The following is an 11,270-nucleotide window of genomic DNA, read 5'->3' on the forward strand; positions in this document are numbered from 1 at the left end:
ACAACGTGTCGCAGAAGTTGATACAAATGGAGGAATGCATATGCTTCGCACCAGTCGCCTTGAGCATGCTTGTGAGAGGTCTGAGAGAGACCATGAAACCCTACTGCAAGCACTGGCTGAATCACGAGCTGAAGTCATGGAACTTCGGGTACGCCAGAGAGTGTACGAAAGACACCTACTTGATGTAGAACGCCAACTAGCTGAACTGAGAGTTCACCAGAGGGATGACCGTCGCTAGTAGTAGATACTTTACTTTATATTCCTTGTTATAAAGGAATCGTGTTCCTGTCTATGCCCGATGTGGCATTTACTATGAAACTATCTTGTACTATAAGTACTCTAGTTAGGTCTATATGCTGTCAAGAACTATCTCCTCTGAATATGATGTTAGACCTTTTGATAAGGTCATTTTCCCGAACTTGTACGTCATGAATATCAAAGATATTGACAGTCGGCTAACTTCTGTGTTGTTCCTTAGTCGAATACTCTTATCATACTTTCGTTAGAGTCTATTTGGAACATGCTCTAGTCAAGTCATTGGACTATAGCAATTTAACTTCGGAGACATCTCCAAGTCTCTGGTAATAGTTGGATCATGTTATTCACCAACCAACAATACCTCGGCTCGAACGACAAACATCTTGAGACCATTTTAAGGAACTTACTTCCGATCTTTACCAGGACTGCATCATAGGGATGTAGGTCGAACTTTCCTGAACATACTTCCATTCCATACTAGGACTGCATCATAGGGATGTAGGTCGAACCTTAGAGAACATACTTCTATTCTTTTCATGAGCGATCGAACTACGTTCAGATTCAATCATTTTCGCTGACAAATTCATTTTCTTTCAGTAACAGAATCATGGCTCCCAAGAAGAACGATCAGCCCATCAACCAAACACCAACTCTTCAGATTGATGCAGCTACCTTTCAAGTTGCAGTCTCGGCTGCCGTGTCAGCTATTCTGACCCACCTGAACGCTAACGACGCAGGTGTTAGCGGGATTGTTAACAATCATTCCAATCCAAGTATCAAGCGAAAGTCTTGGACTAACTCTAAGGACAAGTCGCTTCGAAGGGCAAACAAGAGACAACCACCAGTAACAACCTTCACAGCTACGACATCAGTACCTCCTACTACCATCCCTTCGGGCATCCCAATGGTCCCCAAACCAGCCAAACTTTATGCTGGAAAACTCCCAAAATGCATCAAATGCAATTATCACCACCATGGACCATGTAGGGAGATGCAGTGCTCACACTGCAATAGGAATGGACATACTGCTAGTCACTGCAGGATCCAGATCCAACACATTTCTTCAACCACCAATGTCCAAACCTCTCAGATATGCCATCTATGTGGCGTCATGGGACACTTCAAGAGGGACTGCCCATCGGAGAAGGACAACGGCAAATCCGGATGAGTTTGACCTCAGAATGCAAAAAGGCAGTTAAGGAACCTAATATAGAATAAGTTCCCTCCAAATCGTCAGTATTTTGTACGTACAAAAACATGTTTAAAACTAGTGCAACCAGAGTCTAATCTTTTGCGAGATTCCGTCCGTTAAGGGACTCTCGTGCTGCGTATACTTGTCTTTTGTAGTATACTTTATTTCGCAGCAATAGCCTTGTAATAAATCCTAAGTGCAGTAACTCCGTTAATGGTTGCACTGTTGTGTTTTGTCTGTAACGCCTTATGTTCAAATCTAATGTCTTTAGTTTCCATATGTTTCCGACTTTATCATACGACTCCAGTAAATTAATCTTCGAAATACCAGCTTCATAAGTACATCTCTTTCTCAGAAATCGCCTGTTAGCAAAGCCGTTATATCAGAACACCGAAGTACTCATACAAGGAGTACCATATAGTTCTTTTCCTTTCCGAAGGAACCCCCACATTATTACTCATGCAGTACGTCAAGTTCAATTCCAGGATTCATACGAGTGATCTATCACTGAAGAATGTATACATGAGAGTGATATGTAATCAATGTTCTACAGGTTTAGAATTGATGATTCCACTTTAACTTCTTTTCCCTCGATGGGATGTGAGATTAAAGAAGAATCAGTTATTCGACTACCTTTTCAGTCTTAATTATATATGACTCGTATACACGAAATTGTGATCGTTGAATCACGTATGAATTCTAATATGAACTTCAGGACGGAGACTATCCAGGAGTACGAATAATTACATTGGCATAGGAACAAACTTAGAACCCAGTTTGACTCTTTTAACCATATCACTTTCAGTCTAAACACCTACGGAAGATACAACAACAACCCGGACAACACAACGAACTACTCAACCATATAATTAGAAGACCAGGCTTCTCACCCTTGAGAGCTCCAACCTTAGTCTTACCAGAATCGGTCCTGCATTTCACAAACTAGACCTACCCCGCGAACTCAGTAACGTACATTTTCCCCTTCACATCTTGAACTTGAAACAATATCCTTCCAGTACGACTTTCGTAATCCCTCTTGACGAGATCGAGAGTTACGACATCCTTACCTTCGTATTAGAACCGTAGTAACCCTCGACCAAGTGGTCAAGCGGACGAAGCAACGTCGTCGCCCGTTAGTGAAGGTTCGTTGGGATACCAACCGAGAACCTGATTTCACTTAGGAGTGCGAGAACCAATCGATTAGGAAGTTCACATAACGACTCTATCATTTATACCTACTTCCTTATCTAAATTCTAATTTCGGGACAAAATTCCCTTTAACAGGGGGATGATGTGACAACCCGAAATTTCCATTCTGAACTACCCATATCAAGACAATAGAGCTTAGAACAGTTTCAGGGAAATTCCAGACTTCGGGTATAAGTTTGGTAGTTTTCAGGATTTACACTTAAGGAGATATCAGGAGAGTGGTTGCACTAGGGTTTTGTGCAACACTATTATTCCAACACTCTATTATAATAGAGATCATTTCAGGAATAAAAATATTTTCTGCCAAAATATTTCAGGACTATAAATAGATTTCTGAACCAAATTCATTCATTATTCACATTTCCAACTAGAGAAAAGCCATTTTCTCTCTGACGGATCTTCGGTTTTTTATCCCAAATCGTGAATAACTCTTTCTAGTAGTGTTAGAATACTTATTAGATGCTTATAACATGATTTAGATGGCTAAATCATTAGATCTAGGAGTTTACTCCCCAAGGTGTTCTTGGGCGGTAAACTCCCGAAACGAAGCCAAAACCGACCCTTGTCTTATGCTAAAGCTTTAGACTATTATGTATGCATGTTAGGAACAAGAAAACATCCACAAATCACCCAAGTTTGGGGAGTTCACGGCCAAAGAGATTCATAGGCCATAAACTCCCTTTTTGCACTCAAAATGGTGTTTTAAGGACTCTAAGACTTTAAGGCTTTTATCTAGACTAGTTCTCATTTAGTGTAAGGCCTTAAACACATCAAAAGACACAAACAAATGTGAGTTTACGGCCCAAGTGTATCTTAGGCCGTAAGCTCCATATAAATGGACATAAGGGGTGTTTTCATGACACCTAAAGCCCTAGACCTTTACAAGAAATTGTTCCACTTAAATGAAGGACCAAAACTCACCAAAATCACTTATCAAAGTGAGTTTACGGCCAAGAGAATGCTCTTGGGCCGTAAACTCAATAGAATGGCACCAAAGTGTGCCTAGGGTCCTCATTTGCCTTAAAAAATTGTCTAGAACATGTCCTTCAAAAGCAAGAGGCTTGAAAACAACAAAAACAACACCCCAAGGGAGTTTACGGCCGTAAACTCCAAGGGGAATGGCCTTGAGGCCGTAAACTCCTAATTGGAGTATTTCTAGACCTTAAACCCCTTCAAGGATGGAACCACCAAGTTAGAATAATTCTAGAAAGCATTTGGGACTTCAAAACACACAAATACCCCATGGTTGGGAGTTTACGGCCGTAAACTCAAGAGTTTACAACCGTAAACTCCATGTGTGATGGTTTATGGAGAGTAAACTCTCATATAGGGTCCTTTGGAACCCTAAACACAAGTACCATGTCCCACAATAGCTTAGATGCAATCCTTAGGGCTTAAAACACTTATATAAGGTGTTTATTATGTGTAGGATGTCTTAACTTTATCAATTAGTGATTTAAGGCTAATTGAATGCATATATGTGTGATTATATGTTCATTAGGATCGTAGTGTGTGTACAAGTCCTCGCTTGACACCTAGCAATCCTATACCGCCCCGTTCATCCCAATCACCAACTATAGGTGAGTTCATACCCCTTAATCAATGTTTTAAATGATTTTAAATGCTTTAATGGGGGGGGAATACAAGTAGAGAACAGTATGTTATTAAATCAATCTTATGTATTTTGTAACTGTGTTTTCACTCGGTAGATTTCACATATTTCAAAAGGTGACACATGAAGTGGTTTTCTATCTTAAAATACCTTGATAACAAAAATATTAGTTTTGAAATGTTTAATGACATCAAGTCACTCTAAATTATTGTTCAAAACTCCTAGATATCTTGCAAAACCATTATTTTACCTTCTTGAATCAAACTATACTTATGCGCATATGTTAATATATATGGTAGAGATTATAGTTCTCACCCTTCATTAGGTTCCAATACTCTTGGGTAGCAAGAGTGCATAAACCTACGTAAACAACCAATTACCTTCAAGTTAGCTATCATAGGGATAGTCAGAAGATATCAAACATTGCTTCTATTACAAGGAATCACACAAGAGTCAGTTCATTCATGAGTCCATACCAATACCTTACATGATACATGAGTACACTTACTTAGGATTACCTAATACATGAATATGTTTTCATATACTTACCTGTTACATGAGCACACTTACATGAATACCATACAGGACGACTGTTACTTAGGTGCATTATCCTGTATTTACTTACCTGGATACTTGTACTTAGAACTACGAGGATGATTTATTAGTACCTTCTGTGTAAATATTCCTGCATATCCCACAGTACCTCGGGATATCGAAGACAGGACCCTATCCCACAATACCTCGGGATACCTAGATGGGCCTCTATCCCACAGTACCTCGGGATATACGTACGGGACTAACCATTCCGGAACTCATCTGTAAGCAACAGTGGGTGATGAACATCTACGGATGCCTACGGTTATTACTTATACTAGGCGTACCTTTGCGGGACTAACCCTTCCTCCAACCTGCTGCTGCTACAGAGGACAATTGGACCATCTTCGGAGGTTCATTAGGTTATTTATTTCGCTTACCGCGATGTATTGTTAGCACCAGTACCTCCGGCTAACACTTACATGATTATATTCTCCAGTTTACTTTATTTTGTGATACTTTCACATAAACGATGAGTTAGACTAAGTACTCTAGTACTAGTCAATAGAAAGGAAAAGTTATCATATTACTTACAAAACATTCGAGTCTTGGTAAAAGACTACCTAGTCATAACAGAACATTCGAGTCTTGGTAGAAGACTACTTAGTCATAACAGAACATTCGAGTCTTGGTAGAAGACTACTTATTCATAACAGAACATTCGAGTCTTGGTAGAAGACTACTTAGTCATAACAGAACATTAGGGTCTTAGTAGAAGGCTGTCATATCATTTTCCTATTTTACTTTATTTTGTGATATATTCACATAAACGATGAGTTAGACTAAGTACTTTAGTACTAATCAACCAAAGGAAAACTATCATTTTACTTACAAAACATTCGGGTCTTGGTAAAGGACTAAATTTCATACTTATATAAAATATGGGTTTTTCTAGGGATTTCATACTTACCTCAACATTTTCATTTAAAGGTTTACATGAATTTCATAACAGATTTTCATAGGCAAGACAACGACACTTACTTTCTTATGAATTCACCAGCTTTAAAGCTGATACCCGCTTTCAAAATAACTTGTATTCTCAGGTCATCAGTTAGACAGGTGCGGTGGTCAGGTTTTTTTGAGAAGATGGAGCACAGACAAGACTCGCCTTATTTTGTTTATTCATTTTATTGTTGTACATTATGAAAGAACACACATGTATTGAAATTCTACTTATAATGCAATGGATGATGTTGTTGCTTGTTTATTATATTACACTGTTGTGATACTGTACATGACGTCCTCCACCCCTGAACGTTTCCGTCGTTCGTGGTTTTGGGGTGTGACAGATTGGTATCAGAGCATTGTTTATAGTGAATATAGTATATCAACCCATAAAAGATATACTAACTATAAATACATCGGGATTAAAAACACTCTGTCTAAGAGTTATACTTCTAAATAATAAAATATTTAAGTAAGTATACGTGCCTGCATTCATACTAAAATCCGTGTCACAATGACAAGAACAAAAGTATTGCGATTGTTGAATATCACAAGTAAGCCTGGGGATATATAGTCAGTCTTGGGAATGGCATAGCCTGATCAACTATGCTGGTCCGAGGAGTGATTAGCATATGCCCAAGAATGGTTGTGATATGGCAACAAGTCTAAAAACTTACCAACACCACCATAAAGAAATACCATATGGGTATTTGGTCTTACTGTAATTATCTTAGTCAATTCGTCTATATAACTATTTCTTATATCTCCAAATTCTCGCGTAGATAACATGGCTGGATTCCATCCCCACGACAACTTGTTCCTTCCAAACGAAGTGATTGCTGGATGGTTTGGAGAAGAACCAGATGATGACCATCCAATCCCTCTGAATGATCACCATGTTGGAGACCTTTCAGACGATGCCATCTCCGAACCCGAAGTTGAGGACCTACCCCAGGTAGCTCCCTTTCCAATTCCTAACCCTCGTCTGGCTTTTCATGACCCGACGCCTGAGTGGGTGGAATGTTTGGAAACATGGACTCAAGGACAAGATCAGCCCATGCCATTTAATGGTGACCGAAGCTTCTATGACCTGAGCAATGGGGGCTCAGCAGACAGGATCATGCCAATTCTAATCCGAAGAGTTGCCCGAAACGAAATTCAGGGCAGGACAGCTCTACAACGTGTCGCAGAAGTTGATACAAATGGAGGAATGCATATGCTTCGCACCAGTCGCCTTGAGCATGCTTGTGAGAGGTCTGAGAGAGACCATGAAACCCTACTGCAAGCACTGGCTGAATCACGAGCTGAAGTCATGGAACTTCTGTGATAAGGTCATTTTCCGAACTTGTACGTCATGAATATCAAAGATATTGACAGTCGGCTAACTTCTGTGTTGTTCCTTAGTCGAATACTCTTATCATACTTTCGTTAGAGTCTATTTGGAACATGCTCTAGTCAAGTCATTGGATTATAGCAATTTAACTTCGGAGATATCTCCAAGTCTCTAGTAATAGTTGGATCATGTTATTCACCAACCAACAATACCTCGACTCGAACGACGAAATAAAACTAAAATTTTTCTAATTACTAGATTGGGGTGATTTCTTGAGTTTCTAATGTGTTTGGACAACCATTAAGTCATAATAGAAAACTCAAAATTAATGACTTAATTTAGAAACGAAACGGAAACAATTCAAAAACGACGAATTTTTAATGACGGAACGGGCTATGATGACGGAACGAACTTCGGGTTGTCACAATAACCAAGAAACAGTAGTCATTGGATGACTCTCCTGTAAATCAACCTTAATATAACGACAACTGTTAAAGAAGGGGATATTTATAATTGGATGATTTGCGAAGTCTTGTGAACAAACCCAATGTGGGAAAGACGTTGAAGATTCGTCTTTGCTTAAAAAGAAGAATAATAACACCATACTTATTAGCAATTAAAATACAAGTGTCAGGTATAATCATCCAATATTTTTGAAACTCGGGTGTTTCATAGAAAATCAACGCTTCATTAATAGCATTTTTGTCATTTTCAAAAACCACTATGTAATCATCAATGTGCATCAATAACTCTCCTTAGAAGTGTGTCCAAATTTGATACCAATAGTCTTCACTAAAACCAAGAGCAACAACTATTGCCCGAAATCCATAGTGTCTATCTCCTTCTAGGTTTTGTATGTGTGGCACATATGGTTGAAATTCACATGGAATTTCATTCATAAGTGCACGTTCAAAGTAGGATCTTTGATACGTTGTTTCTTGGTTTAAGATTGAAGATTCTCCAAACGAATATGAATACGTGTTGTGCCTCTCCGGTTCTGGTTGTTGGTTTAAAACAAACATGTTAGACCCTATATAATCTGGTGTATACGAAATGAGGATCTTGAGTTGGTGGATATTGTGATGGTTTTGTACTCACATGTGGACGTCCACGGGTATTCGTATGAAAAGTAGGCTCTGAAGCCATAGAAGGTGATGCCTTCCATATATTCATCATTTTTTTCTCAGATAATTAGCCTTCACATCATTTGACTATTTAATGTATCTTTTCTTTAAAAGGTTTGCTTCACCATCAACAATTGATTCATCATATTGAGTGGCCGACACTACTCGATGATTCATTTGTACATTGATTTTGTTGTTATTCACTAAAACTCTCATAAAAGTGAATATTATCTTAATTTATTTGAAAATGAATCATGTAGATGTTTTTTTGAGAAGTTTTTTCTGTCAATAATCTAATGATTCATTTTGTTTCGTCACTAATAAAGTATATAAAAAATTTGCTTACCTTCCTTCCAAAATTTTCCTTCTTGTTTGATCTTGACTCTCTCTCTCTCTCTCTCTCTCTCTCTATATATATATATATATATATATATATATATATATATATATATATATATATATAGGGAGAGAGAGAGAGAGAGAGCACCTACATTCATCCATATCATGTATGACTTTTTTGTTATAAAGTATTTCTTTTCAAACTTTATCAAACAACTTATTAATCTAAATACTCTCTAACACTAATGATTATGAATTTTTTTGTCTATAATTAAGTAATCTATCCATATCTATAAGAAAGGGTTTTTTTTGTACCCCCAAATATTGTCATCTACCCCCCCCCCCCTTTTTTGTCTTTTTTTTCCTTTTGTTTTAGTTTTTTACATTTACTTTTATAATTAAAATAATTACTATTTTATTATTATTAATTAATTAATTAATTTAAAAATAAAAACAATAATAATAATAACAATCGCGTGTGATACAACATAAACATACAATGTTATTATTAAACAAATTAAAATTTACATTTCTTTAATTATCTGATATGTTAACTCTTCCGGTACGACGATTATTGAATTGTCTACATGGTCAAACATAAGCAGATAATCGAGCGTGATACAACGTGAGCCATCCAATAGAACGTTTTGATTTGTGCATGTTTCATAACCAAGAAACAGTAGTCATTGGATGACTCTCCTGTAAATCAACCTTAATATAACGACAACTGTTAAAGAAGGCGATATTTATAATTGGATGATTTGGGAAATCTTCTGAACAAACCCAAAGTGGGAAAGACATTGAAGATTCGTCTTTTCTTAAAAAGAAGAACAATAACACCATACTTATTAGCAAGTAAAATACAAGTGTCAGGTATAATCATCCAATATTTTCGAATCGCGTGTGTTTCATAGAAAATCAACGCTTCACTAATAGCATTTTTGTCATTTTCAAAAACCATTATGTAATCATCAATGTGCATCAATAACTCTCCTTATAAGTGTGTCCAAAGTTGATACCAATAGTCTTCACTAAAACCAAGAGCACCAACTATTGCCCGACATCCATAGTGTCCATCTCCTTCCACGTTTTGTATGTGTGACACATATGGTTGAAATTCACATGCAATTTCATTCATAAATGCATGTTCAAAGTAGGATCTTTGATAGGTTGTTTGTTGGTTTAGCATTGAAGATTCTCCAAACGAATACGTGTTGTGCCTCTCCGGTTCTGGTTGTTGGTTTAAAACAAACATGTTAGACCCTATATAATCTGGTGTATACGAAATGAGGATCTTGAGTTGGTGGATACTATGATTGTTTTGTACTCACATGTGGACGTCCACAGGTATTCGTATGAAAAGTAGGCTCTGAAGCCATAGAAGGTGATGCCTTCCATATATTCATCATTTTTTTCTCAGATAATTAGCCTTCACATCATTTGACTGTATAATGTATCTTTTCTTTAAAAGGTTTGCTTCACCATCAACAATTGATTCATCATATTTAGTGACCGACGCTACTCTGTCTACATCAAGTCTACTCCAAAAAAAATCAATTGACTCCAAAGGTATTTGTCGGCCTGTATTGTAATAAACTAAAATTTCGTTGGCACAAGCCAAGCCACATGTACCATGTAGTTTTACACCGACAGTTGGTCTCAGTTATATTTTGAACATTGGGCAATCTAATTCTTGCAACATTTTTTCTAAACCAAGATGTGAAACTTTATTTAATAAGCTTAAGAAAATTTCTATGGTGTGGAAATGCTTTACTTCAATTCTGCTTTTTTTTCAAGACGTCCTTTTATAGATGTGTATTATTATTCAACTGTCTTGTTAACATAATCAAAAAATATGTGCAGCTTTGAGTGATTTGAATCCAAGTAATTTTTAAATTTCGCATGTTGACTTTCAACTCTATTATTCGTGTGGTCGTCGAAGTGTAAAACTGTGTTTGTCCATAATGATACAAACATTTCTTTGTATTTATCCAACCATGTTTGATTAAGATAATTGAAAACAACTGAAAAGTAAACAAACAATTGACAACGTATACAAAAAGGACATATTTAAATTAATTATTCATATAGTTATATATACATACATATATATATATATATATATATATATATATATAGAGAGAGAGAGAGAGAGAGAGAGCTAGGTTCAAATGTTTCTTACATCTATTGTGTGTTAAAATACACCAATAACAATTTTGTAAAATTTAAATTATTATTTAATAAAATAAAGATGGATAATAAATGATTTCCATAATTATATAAATATTAAATTATATAAATATTTATAATTCATTTTTTATGGAAACTACTTAAATTCGTCAATAATATCAGAATAATATTCTTTTAGAATGAATTCGCATCTAGTTTTTCATGTATGGGTTTGTATTTTGTTTCATGACCTACTCACTCAAAATACAACAAAGTTGCCTAGAACATGGTGAATAAGAGTTTATTCTAGAAGAATGAGTGTATATTCTAAAAGAATGAGAGTGTATTCTAGTAGAATACACTCTCGTTTTTCATATTCCATGCAACTTTTTTTGTATTATAAATGAGTGGGTACAAAAACAAAATACAAATCCATACGTGAAAACCTTGATGCGAATTCATTCTGAAAGAATGTTGTTGCTGACATTAATGACG

This window comes from Lactuca serriola, chromosome 2 (genome assembly GCF_051521515.1).
Source record: "Lactuca serriola cultivar US96UC23 chromosome 2, Lser_US96UC23_V15, whole genome shotgun sequence".
Classification (NCBI taxonomy): domain Eukaryota; kingdom Viridiplantae; phylum Streptophyta; class Magnoliopsida; order Asterales; family Asteraceae; genus Lactuca; species Lactuca serriola.